Source organism: Macaca nemestrina, chromosome 17 (genome assembly GCF_043159975.1).
Source record: "Macaca nemestrina isolate mMacNem1 chromosome 17, mMacNem.hap1, whole genome shotgun sequence".
Lineage (NCBI taxonomy): Eukaryota > Metazoa > Chordata > Mammalia > Primates > Cercopithecidae > Macaca > Macaca nemestrina.
Window position 1 is genome coordinate 1,512,824 of NC_092141.1, and position 14,434 is coordinate 1,527,257.

The following is a 14,434-nucleotide window of genomic DNA, read 5'->3' on the forward strand; positions in this document are numbered from 1 at the left end:
TCAGCCTCCCGAATAGCTGGGACTACAGGCGCCCGCCACCTCGCCCGGCTAGTTTTTTGTATTTTTTAGTAGAGACGGGGTTTCACCGTGTTAGCCAGGATGGTCTCGATCTCCTGACCTCGTGATCCGCCCGTCTCGGCCTCCCAAAGTGCTGGGATTACAGGCTTGAGCCACCGCGCCCGGCCTTTTTTTTTTTTTGAGATGGAGTTTCGCTCTGTCGCCCAGGCTGGAGTGCAATGCCTCAGTCTTGGCTCACTGAAACGTCCGCCTCCCAGGTTCAAGTGATTCTCCTGCCTCAGCCTCCTGAGTAGCTGGGATTATAGGCATGCACCACCACACCTGGCTAATTTTTTGTAATTTTATTTTATTTTATTTTATTTTATTTTTTTTATTTATTTTATTTTTTTTTTTTGAGACGGAGTCTCGCTCTGTCGCCCAGGCTGGAGTGCAGTGGCCGGATCTCAGCTCACTGCAAGCTCCGCCTCCCGGGTTCACGCCATTCTCCTGCCTCAGCCTCCCGAGTAGCTGGGACTACAGGCGCCCGCCACCTCGCCCGGCTAGTTTTTTTGTATTTTGTAGTAGAGACGGGGTTTCACCGTGTTAGCCAGGATGGTCTCGATCTCCTGACCTCATGATCCGCCCGTCTCGGCCTCCCAAAGTGCTGGGATTACAGGCTTGAGCCACCGCGCCCGGCCATTTTTTGTAATTTTAGTAGAGACAGAGTTTCACCATTTTGGCCAGGCTGGTTTTGAACTCCTAACCTCGTGATCCACCCGCCTCAGCCTCCCAAAGTGCTGGGATTACAGGCGTGAGCCGCTGCGCCCAGCCCTCCTACCTTTTGTTCTGTTTTATTTATGTCTTCCACGGCATTGCTGTTTTTGAGGATTCCATGCCAGTCATCAGGGAGAGCATCCTGCGTAATCTGGACCCATCTGATGTTTCCCCGTAATTCGATCCAGCTTGAGCGTTTTGGCAGATGCTGGTGTGTGCTTCACATGGCATCGTAGCATGACATTTTCTAATTACTGCAGAATGGGGTCCGTTTGCTTGTCAGGCTGCCAGGGCTCTGCCGATTCCACGCCTCTCTTTCTAGAAATAAGCAAGGAAAGGTCTCATGTGCAACTTGTTTTTCACATTTTGTAAATTACAAAAGCAATAAGGGCTTGTGAAAGAAAACTGGAAGAATCTAGAATTATATAAGATAAAAAACGAACATCTCAGCTGGGGTGACAGAGCAAGGCTCCATCTCAAAAAAAAAAAAAAGAGTGAACATCTGTCCCCATTCTGGCACCTCTCCCTGGGGGAACTCTGTCCAATTTGGTGGTTCTCCAACTGGAACTTAAAGAGAGGGCAGGTGCGGTGGCTCACACCTGTAATTCCAGCACTTCGGAAGGCCAAGGCGGGCAAATCACAAGGTCAGGAGGTTGAGACCATCCTGGCTAACACAGTGAAACCCTGTCTCTACTAAAAATACAAAAAACTAGCCGGGCGAGGTAGCAGGTGCCTGTAGTCCCAGCTACTCGGGAGGCTGAGGCAGGAGAATGGCGTGAACCCGGGAGGCGGAGCTTGCAGTGAGCTGAGATCCGGCCACTGCACTCCAGCCTGGGCGACAGAGCGAGACTCCGTCTCAAAAAAAAAAAAAAGAGAGAGAGAGAGACTGACTGACTGAGAGAGACTTGCTCTGGCTAATTTTTTATTTTTTGTAGAGACAAGGTCTTGCTATGTTACCCAGGCTGGTCTTGAACTCCTGGCTTCAAGTGATCCTCCTGCTTCAGCATCCCAAAGTGCTGGGATTACAGGTGTGAGCCACCATGCCCAGCCCCCAACTTATTTATTTTGAGACAGAGTTTCGATCTGTCACCCAGGCTGGAGTGCAGTGGTTCACTCATTGCTCACTGAAGCCTCAACCTCCTGGACTCAAGGGACTCTCCCACTTCAGCCCCCCTAGTAGCTGGGACTACACATGTGCAACACCAAGTCTGGCTAATGTTTTTTGTTAAGTTTTTTTTGTGTGTTTTTTTGGTAGTTTCAGTTTTTGTTTGTTTCACCATGTTGCCCAGGCTGGTCTTGAACCCCTGGGCTCAAATGATCCACCCCACTCAGCCTCCCAAAGTGCTGGGATTACAGGTGTGAGCCACCGCACCCGGCTTCTCTTTTTTTTTTTTTTTTTTTTTTTTTTTTGAGATGGAGTCTTGCTCTGTTGCCCAGGCTGGAGTGCAGTGGCACAGTCTTGGCCAACATGGTGAAACCCCATCTCTACTAAAAATACAAAAATTAGCCGGGCCCAGTGGCATGCACCTATAATCTCAGCTACTCAGGAGGCTGAGACAGGAGAATCACTTGAACCCTGGAGGCAGAGGCTGCACCACCACGCCTGACTAATTTTTAGAAGTTTTAGTAGAGACAGGGTTTCACCTTCTTAGCCAGGATGGTCTCATTCTCTTTTAAACTAATCACTGCTGCCAGTGGCACTGCTGTAAGTCAACTAGCATCTGTCCCTGGAGCTGAGGGCGGGGGGTTAACTGTACCTAAACCACATGGCTGAGACCCCGGGAAGCGTTAATTTCCCCATGAGAAATCACAGCCTTGCTGGCAAGAAAAAAGGAACCGGCAAACAAAAATGTCTGTTCTGGGTTGACGTAAGGACCCTTACAGAACTCTCTGCGGGTGCGGTGGCTCACGCCTGTAATCCCAGCGCTATGGGAGGGCCGAGGCAGGAGGATTGCTTGAGCCCAGGAGTTCCAGACCAGCAACTGTAATACCAGGTCCTCGGAAGGCTGAGGTGGGAGGATCACGTGAGCCCAGGAGTTTGAGGCTTTTATTTATTTATTTATTTATTTTTATTTATTTATTTATTTTTTTGAGACGGAGTCTCGCTCTGCCGCCCAGGCTGGAGTGCAGTGGCCGGATCTCAGCTCACTGCAAGCTCCGCCTCCCGGGTTTTACGCTATTCTCCTGCCTCAGCCTCCCGAGTAGCTGGGACTACAGGCACCCGCCACCACGCCCGGCTAGTTTTTTTTGTATTTTTAGTAGAGACGGGGTTTCACTGTGTTAGCCAGGATGGTCTCGATCTCCTGACCTCGTGATCCGCCCGTCTCGGCCTCCCAAAGTGCTGGGATTACAGGCTTGAGCCACCGCGCCCGGCCGGCTTTTTTTTTTTTTTTTTTTTTTTTTTTTTTTAAGAGGGAGTTTCGCTCTTGTTGCCCAGGCTGGAATGCAATGGTGCGATCTCCACTCACTGCAACCTCTCCCTCCCGGGTTCAAGCGATTCTCCTGCCTCAGTCTCCGGAGTAGCTGGGATTACAAACGCCCGCAACCCCGCCCGGCTAATTTTTGTATTTTTAGTAGAGCCAGGGTTTCTCCACGTGAGCCAGGATGGTCTCGAACGCCTAACCTCAGGTGATCTCCCCGCCTCGGCCTCCCAAAGTGCTGGAATTAGAGGTGTGAGCCACCACACTTGGACCATCTGTTTAAGTCTTTTGCCCATTTTTCTCTTGGGCTGTTAATTTTTTTCTTATCCATGTGTAGGAATTCTTTAAATACCAGAGAACTTAGCTTTTTGCCTGTGCTGTGAGTTGAAAATATTTTTCCAAACTTGTCATTTATCATTTGACTTTGCTTATTGCGTTAGTCCATTTTGTGCTGTTGTAACAGAATACCTGAGACTGGGAAATGCATAATTAACAGATAATGCAGGCCGGGCGCGGTGGCTCAAGCCTGTAATCCCAGCACTTTGGGAGGCCGAGACGGGCGGATCATGAGGTCAGGAGATCGAGACCATCCTGGCTAACACGGTGAAACCCCGTCTCTACTACAAAATACAAAAAAACTAGCCGGGCGAGGTGGCGGGCGCCTGTAGTCCCAGCTACTCGGGAGGCTGAGGCAGGAGAATGGCGTGAACCCGGGAGGCGGAGCTTGCAGTGAGCTGAGATCCGGCCACTGCACTCCAGCCTGGGTGACGGAGCGAGACTCCGTCTCAAAAAAAAAAAAACAAAAAAAAAACCAGATAATGCACTGGCTCACAGTTCCGGAGAGCAAAAGGCAGCGGCAGGCCTGGTGAGGTGAGGGCCGGGTCTCTGCTTCCCAGCGGAGCCTTGAAAGTTGCGTCATCCAGGGAGGGGGCGTGTTACTCACACGGCAGAGGGCGGAGGGGTAGCCAGCAACAGGCGCCCAGACGCACCCTTTTATACGATGATGGCATTAAACTAACTACTAACTACACATGAGGGCCAAGCCCTTTTATAAGATGAGGGCGAAGCCCCTCCCGGCCTAATCACCTCTTAAAGGTCCCACCTCCTAACACTGTTACAGGCCGGGCGCGGTGGCTCACGCCTGGAATCCCAGCACTTTGGGAGGCCAAGACGGGCGGATCACGAGGTCAGGAGATCGAGACCATCCTGGCTAACACAATGAAACCCCGTCTCTACTAAAAATACAAAAAAACTAGCCGGGCGAGGTGGCGGCGCCTGTAGTCCCAGCTACTCGGGAGGCTGAGGCAGGAGAATAGTGTGAACCCGGGAGGCGGAGCTTGCAGTGAGCCGAGATAGCGCCACTGTACTCCAGCCTGGGCGACAGAGCGAGACTCCGTCTCAAAAAAAAAATAAATAAATAAATAAATAAAATAAATTTGACATTTGCTCATCAGAAGACAATTCCGATTCTGGGCTTCTTATCTGTGCTGTTCTCCCCCCACAGCTTTGAGACGGCTGCCTGGCTTTGATTACTCCTAGAGTGGAGTGAATGTGATTATTAAGCATAAGAATGAAAGCAAGATAGGGAGACGGAGCATCAGATCCACACTCAGATTTTGCAAAATCAAAACAACAGTTCCAACAGAAGCTGTAACTATGTTTTAGAACAACGTGCTATTTATTAATGGGCTATTTTCTCATCTTCCCTTCTGGGAAAGCTCACTCAGAGAAACCCTAACACACAACCAAAAAGCCTCTGGTTACAAGTGACCTGTGCAAGGTGTTCTGTTTTCAAAGGAAGGGGTTTCAGAATCAGAGAGGATGGAAGACATCTGAATCGGAACTCACCCCCGCACCCTAACCCTGGGAAAGAGGGAGGGGATCCAGATTACTGCCAGCCAGGCGCGGTGGCTCATGCCTGTCATCCCAGCACTTTGGGAGGCCAAGACGGGCAGATCACCTGAGGTCAGGAGTTCGAGACCAGCCTGGTCAACATGTTGAAACCCCATCTCTACTAAAAACACAAAAACTAGCCGGGCGTGGTGGCGGGCGCCTGTAGTCCCAGCTACTCGGGAGGCTGAGGCAAGAGAATCGCTTGAACCTGGGAGGCAGAGGTTGCAGTGAGCTGAGAGCTCACTATTGCACTCCAGCCTGAGCAACAGAGCGAGACTCCTTCTCAAAAAAAAAAAAAAAAAAAAAAAAAAAAAAAGAGAGAGAGAGAGAATATTAGCTCCTCCGTGTTCCTCCAAAAGGCAGAAACTAAATCCCCAAGGGGCAAATCTACCAAGGCTGATCCACTCCCCACCACATTGCCCTACTCCAACCCCACCACCCTCAACCATCCTCCCTGCCTTCCAGTGGAATTAGGAACGGAACAGAACTCCATCGCACCCAATCTTGGTTACCCACTGATTTAATCTGATTCCCACTCTGAGGAGAAAGTATATGAATTATTATAAACCCATCTGTTCCCTCTCTTTTCTGCAAAGACAAGGACCCGGGGCTGGGTAATAATACTGATGGCATTACTAGAGGTCTCTAGCTCACTGGTGTCTCCCTCCCCCCTTCCCCCAACAGCGCATAATTTGAAGATTTTCTTTAAAAAAAAAAAAAAAAAAAAAGACCTTAACACCCCCAACTAATGTTTTCCGAACAGTAATAATTATAAATTCCAAACAAAAACGTAGCGGCATGTGTCTGTGTGTGCGTCTCTTCCAGGCTTTTCATTTCAATAGATCTGCTAATTAAAAGCTATAATTTAACAAATAATGACCTAACCATCTCACTTTGAAATCAAACAAAAACCTACCACTAAAATGTTGGACTAGATAAAGATAATGAATCCGGGTGCAATTCACACTCCGGCTGGGCCCAGGCTGGCCCCCTTCCAGCAACGGGCCTGCGCTGTGATTAGCAGAAATAGCTTTTCCAGCCATTTGGAGCAAACTCACTACAGGGAGGACAAGTGAGCAATTTAGGAGTCTAAGAGTCTTTTTGGACCCACTCCCACTGCTGATGGAGCATTTATCTCTCCCCTGCCCTCCTTCATTGACACTTGGTCAATTTCATTTTCTCCCCGGCCCTCTTTGGCCCCTGGGGGAGATAGTTATTTCTTAAGTAACAAGCCGGAAGGATTTGTGGAAAGAAAAACTAGCAGCGAAGCCAGGTGAAGATGCCCACTGAATCCGGCATCCTAAATGTTTGATAAAATAATAAATGATGGGCCGGGCGCGGTGGCTCACGCCTGTAATCCCAGCACTTTGGGAGGCCGAGACGGGCAGATCACGAGGTCAGGAGATCCAGACCAGCCTGGCTAACATGGTGAAACCCCGTCTCTACTAAAAATACAAAAAAATCAGCCAGGCATGGTGGTGGGCGCTTGTGGTCCCAGCTACACGGGAGGCTGAGGCAGAATGGCGTGAACCCGGGAGGCGGAGCTTGCAGTGAGTGGAGATCGCGCCACTGCACTCCAGCCTGGGCGACAGAGAGACTCCATCTCAAAAAAATAAATTAATTAAAAATTAAAAAAATAAATAAATAATGGGCCGGGTGCGGTGGCTCACGCCTGTCATCCCAGCACTTCGGGAGGCCGAGGTGAAAGGATCACCTGAGGTCAGAAGTTCGAGACCAGCCTTTCCAACATGGTGAAACGCTGTCTCTACTAAAAATACAAACATTAGCCAGGCGTGGTGGCGTGCGCCTGTAATCCCAGATACTCGAGAGGCTGAGGCAGGAGAATCTCTCTTTTTTGAGCCGGAGTCTCGCTCAGTCTCCCAGGCTAGAGTGCAATGGTACGATGTCGGCTCACTACAACCTCCGCCTCCCAGGTTCAAGTGATTCTCCTGCCTCAGCCTCCCGAGTAGCTGGGATTACAGGTGTGTGCCACCATGCGTGGCTGCTTTTTTTTTTTTTTTTTTTTTTTTAAATAGAGACAGGGTTTCATCATGTTGATCAGGCTGGTCTCAAACCCCTGACCTCAAGTGATCTACCCGCCTCCGCCTCCCAAAGTGCTGGGATTACAGGCGTGAGCCACCGCGCCCGGCCAAGAACTGCTTGAACCCGGGAGGTGGAGGTTGCAGTAAGCCGAGATCGTGCCATTGCACTCCAGCCTGGCGACAGAACAAGACTCTGTCTCAAAAAAAAATATTTTTAATGTAAAAAACAATGAAATGATAAAATAAGCAATGAAAGCAAGATTGTTTCCCACCTACTGCAGCCCTTCCCTGAGCTGGGAATTGGGCACCTGTGCCAGGTTAAACATAGCCCGGTGTTCTGGAACCTTTCCCGCAGCACCAGCTCACACCAGTCTGCGGAGAGGCTGCCCAGCTCCTGCACAGGAAACGCTCGCGCTCCGTGGGAGGAGCCTTCAAACACCGCCCCTTCCTGGAGTCCCGGCGGGAACTGGAGAGAACTGGGGACTCTGGGAAAGCGCTGCGGTGCAGCAAAGAGCTCCCCGCGGAGCTGAGGCAGAAAGACCGGGCGCTGGCTGAAGCCCCAGGAGAACCCAGAGCTTCCACACGTCGGACCTGTCTGCAGGCGCAGGGAGGAGGCGCCTCCGGGTGTGCAGAGGTCACACGGCCACCCGAGGACCTCGGCCTAATCCTGCCTTGAAATCTTAAATCCCAATGTCCGGCGGGCGCGGTGGCTCACGCCTGTAATCCCAGCACTTTGGGGGGCCGAGGCGAGTGGATCACAAGGTCAGGAGTTCGAGACCAGCCTGGCCAATGTGGCAAAACCCCATCTCTACTAAAAATTCGACCGGGCGCAGTGGCTCACGCCTGTAATCCCAGCACTTTGGGAGGCTGAGGTGGAAGGATCACCTGAGGTCAGGAGTTCAAGACCAGCCTGGCCAACATGGTGAAATCCCATCTCTACTGAAAATACAAACATTAGCCGGGCATGGTGGCAGTCACCTGTAGTCCCAGCTACGCAGGAGGCTGAGGCAGGAGAATCGCTTGAACCCGGGAGGCAGAGGTTGCAGTGAGCTGAGATCGCGCCACTGCACTCCAGCCTGGGCAACAGAGCGAGAGTCTGTCTCAAAATAATAATAATAATAACAATAATAATACAAAAAAATTAGCCAGGCGTGTTGGTGGTCGGTCGCCTGTAATCCCAGCTACTTGGGAGGCTGAGGCAAGAGAATTGCTTGAGTCCAAGAGGCAGAGGTTGCAGTGAGCCGAGACTGCACCATTGCACTCCAGCCTGAGCGACAAGAGCAAAACTCCATCTCAAAAAAGAAAATTAAATACATAAATAATAAAGCTTTGCTAATCCCATTTAATGATGTGGGATTTGGGTTTTCAAAGGCTGCTATTTCATAGATGAACACATTGACATAATCCCAAATCTTTAGAGCAAAAGTATCAAATGTCAATTTTTTGCGTCACCAGCCTGACTAGCAGTGACCCGAGACAGGCTTTCACAGCTGGGCTGCCAAAGACGCGTCTACTAATTGATTTTATAGAATCTGTGTCATCACTAATTGGGAATATTCGTATTTCAAAAGAGGCAGAGTAGGCCGGGCGCGGTGGCTCAAGCCTGTAATCCCAGCACTTTGGGAGGCCGAGACGGGCGGATCACGAGGTCAGGAGATCAAGACCATCCTGGCTAACATGGTGAAACCCCTTCTCTACTAAAAATACAAAAACTAGCCAGGCGAGGTGGCGGGCGTCTGTGGTCCCAGCTACTCGGGAGGCTGAGGCAGGAGAATGGTGTAAACCCAGGAGGCGGAGCTTGCAGTGAGCTGAGATCCGGCCACTGCACTCCAGCCTGGGCGACAGAGCGAGACTCCGTCTCAAAAAAAAAAAAAAAAAAAAAAGAGGCAGAGTTCAAGTTCAAGCCATTCTTCCTCTCCTTCTTTTGACTAAGAAGGGACTGGTTCAGGACAGAATTCCACCTTGTTTATCTCTGCATCTTCCAAGCACCTCACAGTCCTTATAAAGATCAAGGCGGCCGGGCGTGGTGGCTCACACCTGTAATCCCAGCACTTTGGGAGGCCGAGGTGGGCGGATCACAAGGTCAGGAGATCGAGACCATGGTGAAACCCCGTCTCTACTAAAAATAGAAAAAAAAAAAAAATTAGCCGGGCGCAGGGGCGGGCGCCTGTAGTCCCAGCTACTCGGGAGGCTGAGGCAGGAGAATGGCGTGAACCCGGGAGGCGGAGCTTGCAGTGAGCCGAGATTGCGCCACTGCACTCCAGCCTGGGCGACAGAGCGAGACTCCGTCTCAAAAAAAAAAAAAAAAAAAAAAAAGATCAAGGCGGGGTGGGGGGACGCGTGGTGGGTCACGCCTGTAATCCCGCCACTTTGGGAGGCTGAAGTGAGTGGACTGCTCGAGCCCAGGAGTTCGAGACCAGCCTGGACAACATGGTGAGCCCTGTCTTTACAAAAAACACAAAAATTACCCAGGCGTGGTGGCAGGTGCCTGTGGTCCCAGCTACTCATGAGGCTGAGGTGGGAGGACTGCTTGAACCCAGGAGGCAGAGGTGACAGTGAGCTGTGATCACGCCATTGCACTCTAGCCTGGGCGGCAGAGTCAGATCCTGTCTCAAAAAGAAAGAAAAAGGGCCGGGTGTAGTGGCTCACACCTGTAATTCCAGCACTTTGGGAGGCCGAAGTGGGTAGATCACTTGAGGTCAGGAGTTCAAGACCAGCCTGGCCAACATGGTGAAACCCCGTCTCTACTAAAAACACAAAAATTAGCCGGGTGTGGTGGCCGGCACCTGTAATCCCAGCTACTCAGGAGGTAGAGGCGGGAGAATTGCTTGAACCTGGGAGGTGGAGCTTGCAGTGAGCCGAGATGGCGCCACTGCACTGCAGCCTGGGTGACAGAGCGAGACTCTGCCTCCAAAAAAAAAAAGAAAAGAAAGGAAGAGAAAATAAAAGATCAAGCCTGACAATCATGATATATGCATTAAATGGACTCTGACCATCCGTATTCCTTGGGACTCCTCACATTGCCATTGCAAACAACAGCTAAAGTAACAGGTCAATACACTGTTTCAATAATAAAGAGAGTATTTTGACCCATGTAACTGAAGAGTTTGGGGATAGATCTTTAGGCGTGGTGAGATCTAGTATTCAAACAATGTGACCAAGAGCCTGGTTTTTCTCTTACCGCATTTCCCGGCTCTCTTTTCTTGCTGCAAATGGCTGCATTCTCTGACCTGTTCCCATCTTCACGGTTGCCTGATGAAGACGGTCATTTCCCAGAGCTAGAGCCATGCTCATGTATGTCCAGCAGGTGCGAGTCTATTCAGGCAATTTCCACAAAGGAGGTATTTCATTCCTGGCAGCTCCAGCAAACATCTCTGGGCATCTTATTGGCTCTGACTGGCAACTGCCCGTCCCTGAACCATGTGCTGTGGCCAAGAGGGGAGTCTCCGATAGGCTTACGCCGATCCCGTTCAGAGTGCTGAGGACAAAGGAGTGGAGACGCTCCAACAGAAAAGGGAGATTTTTTTTTCTTCCTTTTTGGTTTTTTCTCTTTTTTTAGACAGGGTCTCACTGTCGCCCGGGCTGGAGTGCAGTGGTGCGATCTCAGCTCACTGCAACCTCCACCTCCCGGGTTCAAGCGATTCTCCTGCCTCGGCTTCCCAAGTAGCTGGGATTACAGGTGTCTGCCGCAATGCCCAGCTAAGTTTTGTATTTTTAGTAGAGACGGGGTTTCACCATGTTGGCCAGGCTGGTCTCGAACTGCTGACCTCAGGTGATCCGCCCGCCTTGGCCTCCCAGAGTGCTGGGATTACAGGCGTGAACCACCGCACCCGGCCAAGAGAGATCACTTTAGTGAGAGAAGGAAGGGTGGATGCCAGGAAAACAAGCAGAAATGCAAACCACACCGGCGGGCTCCTGGTGGGTGGAGGTGCTGGGTGGGAGCAGTTTCCTTTCTGGCTTCTCTCTCAGGGCTCTCACTGCAGCAGCTTCAACGGTGAGAGCTGGAGGCCACACAGCCGGGGCCCATCCGGCTGTGTGTCGGTGGGGGCAGGGGGACAACGGCTGATGCCCTGTGCTCACCAGTCCACCCCTCACCAAGCTGCCCCGGCTGCCCAGCACTTCCTTCTTCCTTTCCCTCACCTGCCAGACTCCTGTCTCTGAGGCAGTTCTAGTCTCTTTGATCATGTTCAGCTGCCTCAATTGCATGCACATGAGGGAAATTTTTCTGATTCCTTGTAGGCCTGAAACCCCCTTTTTATTTTTGCTTTTTAGAGACTGAGTCTCGCTTTGTCGCCCAGACTAGAGTACAGTGACACGATCTTTGCTCACTGCGGCCTCAAACTCCTGGGCTCAAGGGATCCTCCCACCTCAACCTCCTGAGTAGCTGGGACTACAGGTGCATACCACCACACACAGCTAATTTTTTAATTTTTTGTAGAGACAGGGTTTCTTAATAATGATGTGTCAGTATGGATTAATTAATTGTAATAAATGTACTACAGTCATGTGATATGTTAATAACAAGGAAATGGGTTCAGGGTATATGGGGGACTCTTGGTATTAGCTTCTCACTTTTTCTGTCCATCTTTTTTCTTTCTTTCTCTTTTGAGGCAGTTTCACTGTTGTCCCCCAGGCTGGAGTGCAATGACACAGTCTCCACTGAGTGCAAGCTCCGCCTCCTGGGTTCAAGTGATTCTCCTGCCTCAGCCTCCCAAGTAGCTGGGATTACAGGCACCCACCACCACACCTGGCTAATTTTTGTATTTTTAGTAAAGACAGGGTTTCACCATGTTGGCCAGGCTGGTCTCGAACTCGTGACCTCAGGTGATCCACCTGCCTCAGGGTCCCAAAGTGCTGGGATTACAGGCAGGAGCCACTGCACTCGGCCTAATTTTTCTGTACCTCTAAAATCATTCTAAAAAATAATGTTCATTAAAGCATGAAAAATGGGCGGTCGGTCACAGCAATTCACAAGGTCAGGAGTTCGAGACCAGCATGGCCAACATGGTGAAATCCTGTCTCTACTAAAAATACAAAAATTAGCCAGGCGTGGTGGTGCACGTTTGTAATCCCAGCTACTCGGGAGGCTGAGGTGGGAGGATTGCTTGAGCCCAGGAGGTCAAGGCTGCAGTGAGCTGTGATTATGCTACTGCCCCTCAGCCTGAGTGACAGAATAAGACCATGTCTCAAAAAAAAAAAAAACAAAAATGAAAACCAGAAACAGAACCCCCCCCCCCCACAAAAACCCTTGAAAAATCAAAAAGCAACTGGAGAGAGGGAATAATAGCTAGCGGCTCAAAGTGTACCTTCTGTGAGGATGAGACTGGAGATGCTTCCCCGCTCCCCGCCCCAGCAACAGGGTTATCTTCAGACGGCAGGAGGAGAGGACGTGCAAGCGGGTGAGACAGATCTCTCTGTGGCAGGAAGCTGAGGGTTCACACCTGTTGGCCTCAATTTTTCCTGAGACAGGAGAGGTGGGCTGTGTGCAATGAAACTGTGGGTTGCAAGCGATGAAGACTTGGAGATCCCCCAAGAGAAGCGCAGGAGAAACCTGACCAGGGCAAAAGAGCAGTTTCCTCTCCCAGCACTGATGAGAAGAGATAAAACTTCAGTTTGTGCAGGGGCTGCCCCAGGTGGACAGCATCAAGCAGCAGGGCCTTAGCCCAACTAGAGGCCTGAATTAAGCGCTTCATGGGGTTCCATTTTTTTTTTTTTTTTTTTTTTTTTTTTTTGAGATGACAGAGTCTTGCTCTGTCCCCCAGGCTGGAGTGCAGTGATATGATCTGGGCTCACTGCAACCTCCACCTCCCAGGTTCAAGCGATTCTCCTGCCTCAGCCTAGAGTGGCTGGGATTACAGGCGCACGCCACCACGCCCGGCTAATTTTTGTATTCTTAGTAGAGACGGGGATTTCACCATGTTGGCCAGGCTGGTCTCGAACTCCGGACCTCAAGGGATACGCGCCCGCCCAGGCCTCCCAAAGTGCTAGGATTACAGCCGTGAGCCGCGCGCCCGGCCTGGAGTTCCACTTTTTGACCAGAAGAGGGCGCCGGGATTCCACGTTTGTTCTTCACGCCCCACGTTTCTCTTTCCAAAGTTGCTGAGGTTTGGATTTCGGAGTAAAAAGTTCCCTTCTGAGTTCGCCACAGTGATGGCGGGAGGCGGTGGGAGGGTCGGCGAGGGCCTTGCTCCTTCGCTTGTTCACCCCGGTGGGGAGCCAGGGAGAAGAGTGTGGGAACTGGATGAAGATGTCGGCGGAACGGTCACCCGGAAACGGGAACGCGGCTCTGAACGTTGGAAGAGAAGCTGCAGCTGGAAAGAGACATTTGACCTTGAAGGAGTTGTCGGAAGAAGAGGAGCCGATCAAAAGAGGCGGAAAAGGAGTGAGTGGGGAGAGATGCCAGGGAGAGGAGCCCAGTGCCCGCCGGGCAGGTGGCTCGGCCTGTAGTCCCAGCGCTTTGCCAGGCGAGGCGCGCGGAGTTCGAGACCAGCCTGGCCGACAAAGTGAGCCCCACCCACCCCCATCTCTACGGAAATAAAATATAAAAATAAATTAGCCGGGCGCGGTGGCTCACGCCTGTCATCCCAGCACTTTGGGACCAAGGCCGAGGCGGGCGGATCGCGAGGTCAGGAGATCGAGACCATCCTGGCGAACACGGTGAAACCCCGTCTCTACTAAAAATACAAAAAAATGAGCCGGGCGCGGTGGCGGCGCCTGTAGTCCCAGCTACTCGGGAGGCTGAGGCAGGAGAATGGCGCGAACCCGGGAGGCGGAGCTTGCGGTGAGCTGAGATCCGGCCACTGCACCCCAGCCTGGGCGGCAGAGCGAGACTCCGTCTCAAAAAAAGAAAAAAAATTAAGTAAATAAAGTAATTGAGAACGGAAGCTTTGCAGTCCAGGAGAACTTACTGAGACTCAGTTTTCTCATCTGGAAACGGGGCGACGGATAACAAGGACCGTGCAGAATCCCCCCACGCGGGCGCCCCCGGCTCAGAGCCCGGTCCTGGGAGGCTGGAGCCGAGGGAAGCGCCAGGAGCGGGGTCTGCAGCCCCGGCGCCTCCCGCGACCCCCACTTGCCGCGGGATTCAGGCGGGTGGCGACCCCCGAGTCCCTCCCCTGGGGCGCCTCCCGACGCGTCCCGGCCCCGGTCTTAGCTCGTAAATCTCCTTCACACAGAGACCCATAAATCAGGGGCCGGCGGAGGGACCCCCCAGCTCCCTGCCCCCGCCCCACTCCTGGAGAGGCGGGGGGCGCAGGAAGCCCCTGGGATGGGGGCCGTGGCTTGTTAATTACAGGTCGTGGGGCCTGA

General features: G+C 51.7%; 1 long non-coding RNA gene across 1 annotated transcript; it reads right to left on the reverse strand.

The window, feature by feature from the left end:
- Positions 1-406: 406 nt before the first annotated feature.
- On the reverse strand, positions 407-12,737 carry LOC139359312 (uncharacterized). The gene is made up of 3 exons (XR_011615241.1): positions 12,433-12,737; positions 10,308-10,604; positions 407-1,089 (listed from the first exon to the last, which is right to left on the reverse strand). It is a non-coding gene; the product is annotated as an uncharacterized lncRNA (long non-coding RNA).
- Between the last annotated feature and the right edge of the window lie 1,697 nt (positions 12,738-14,434).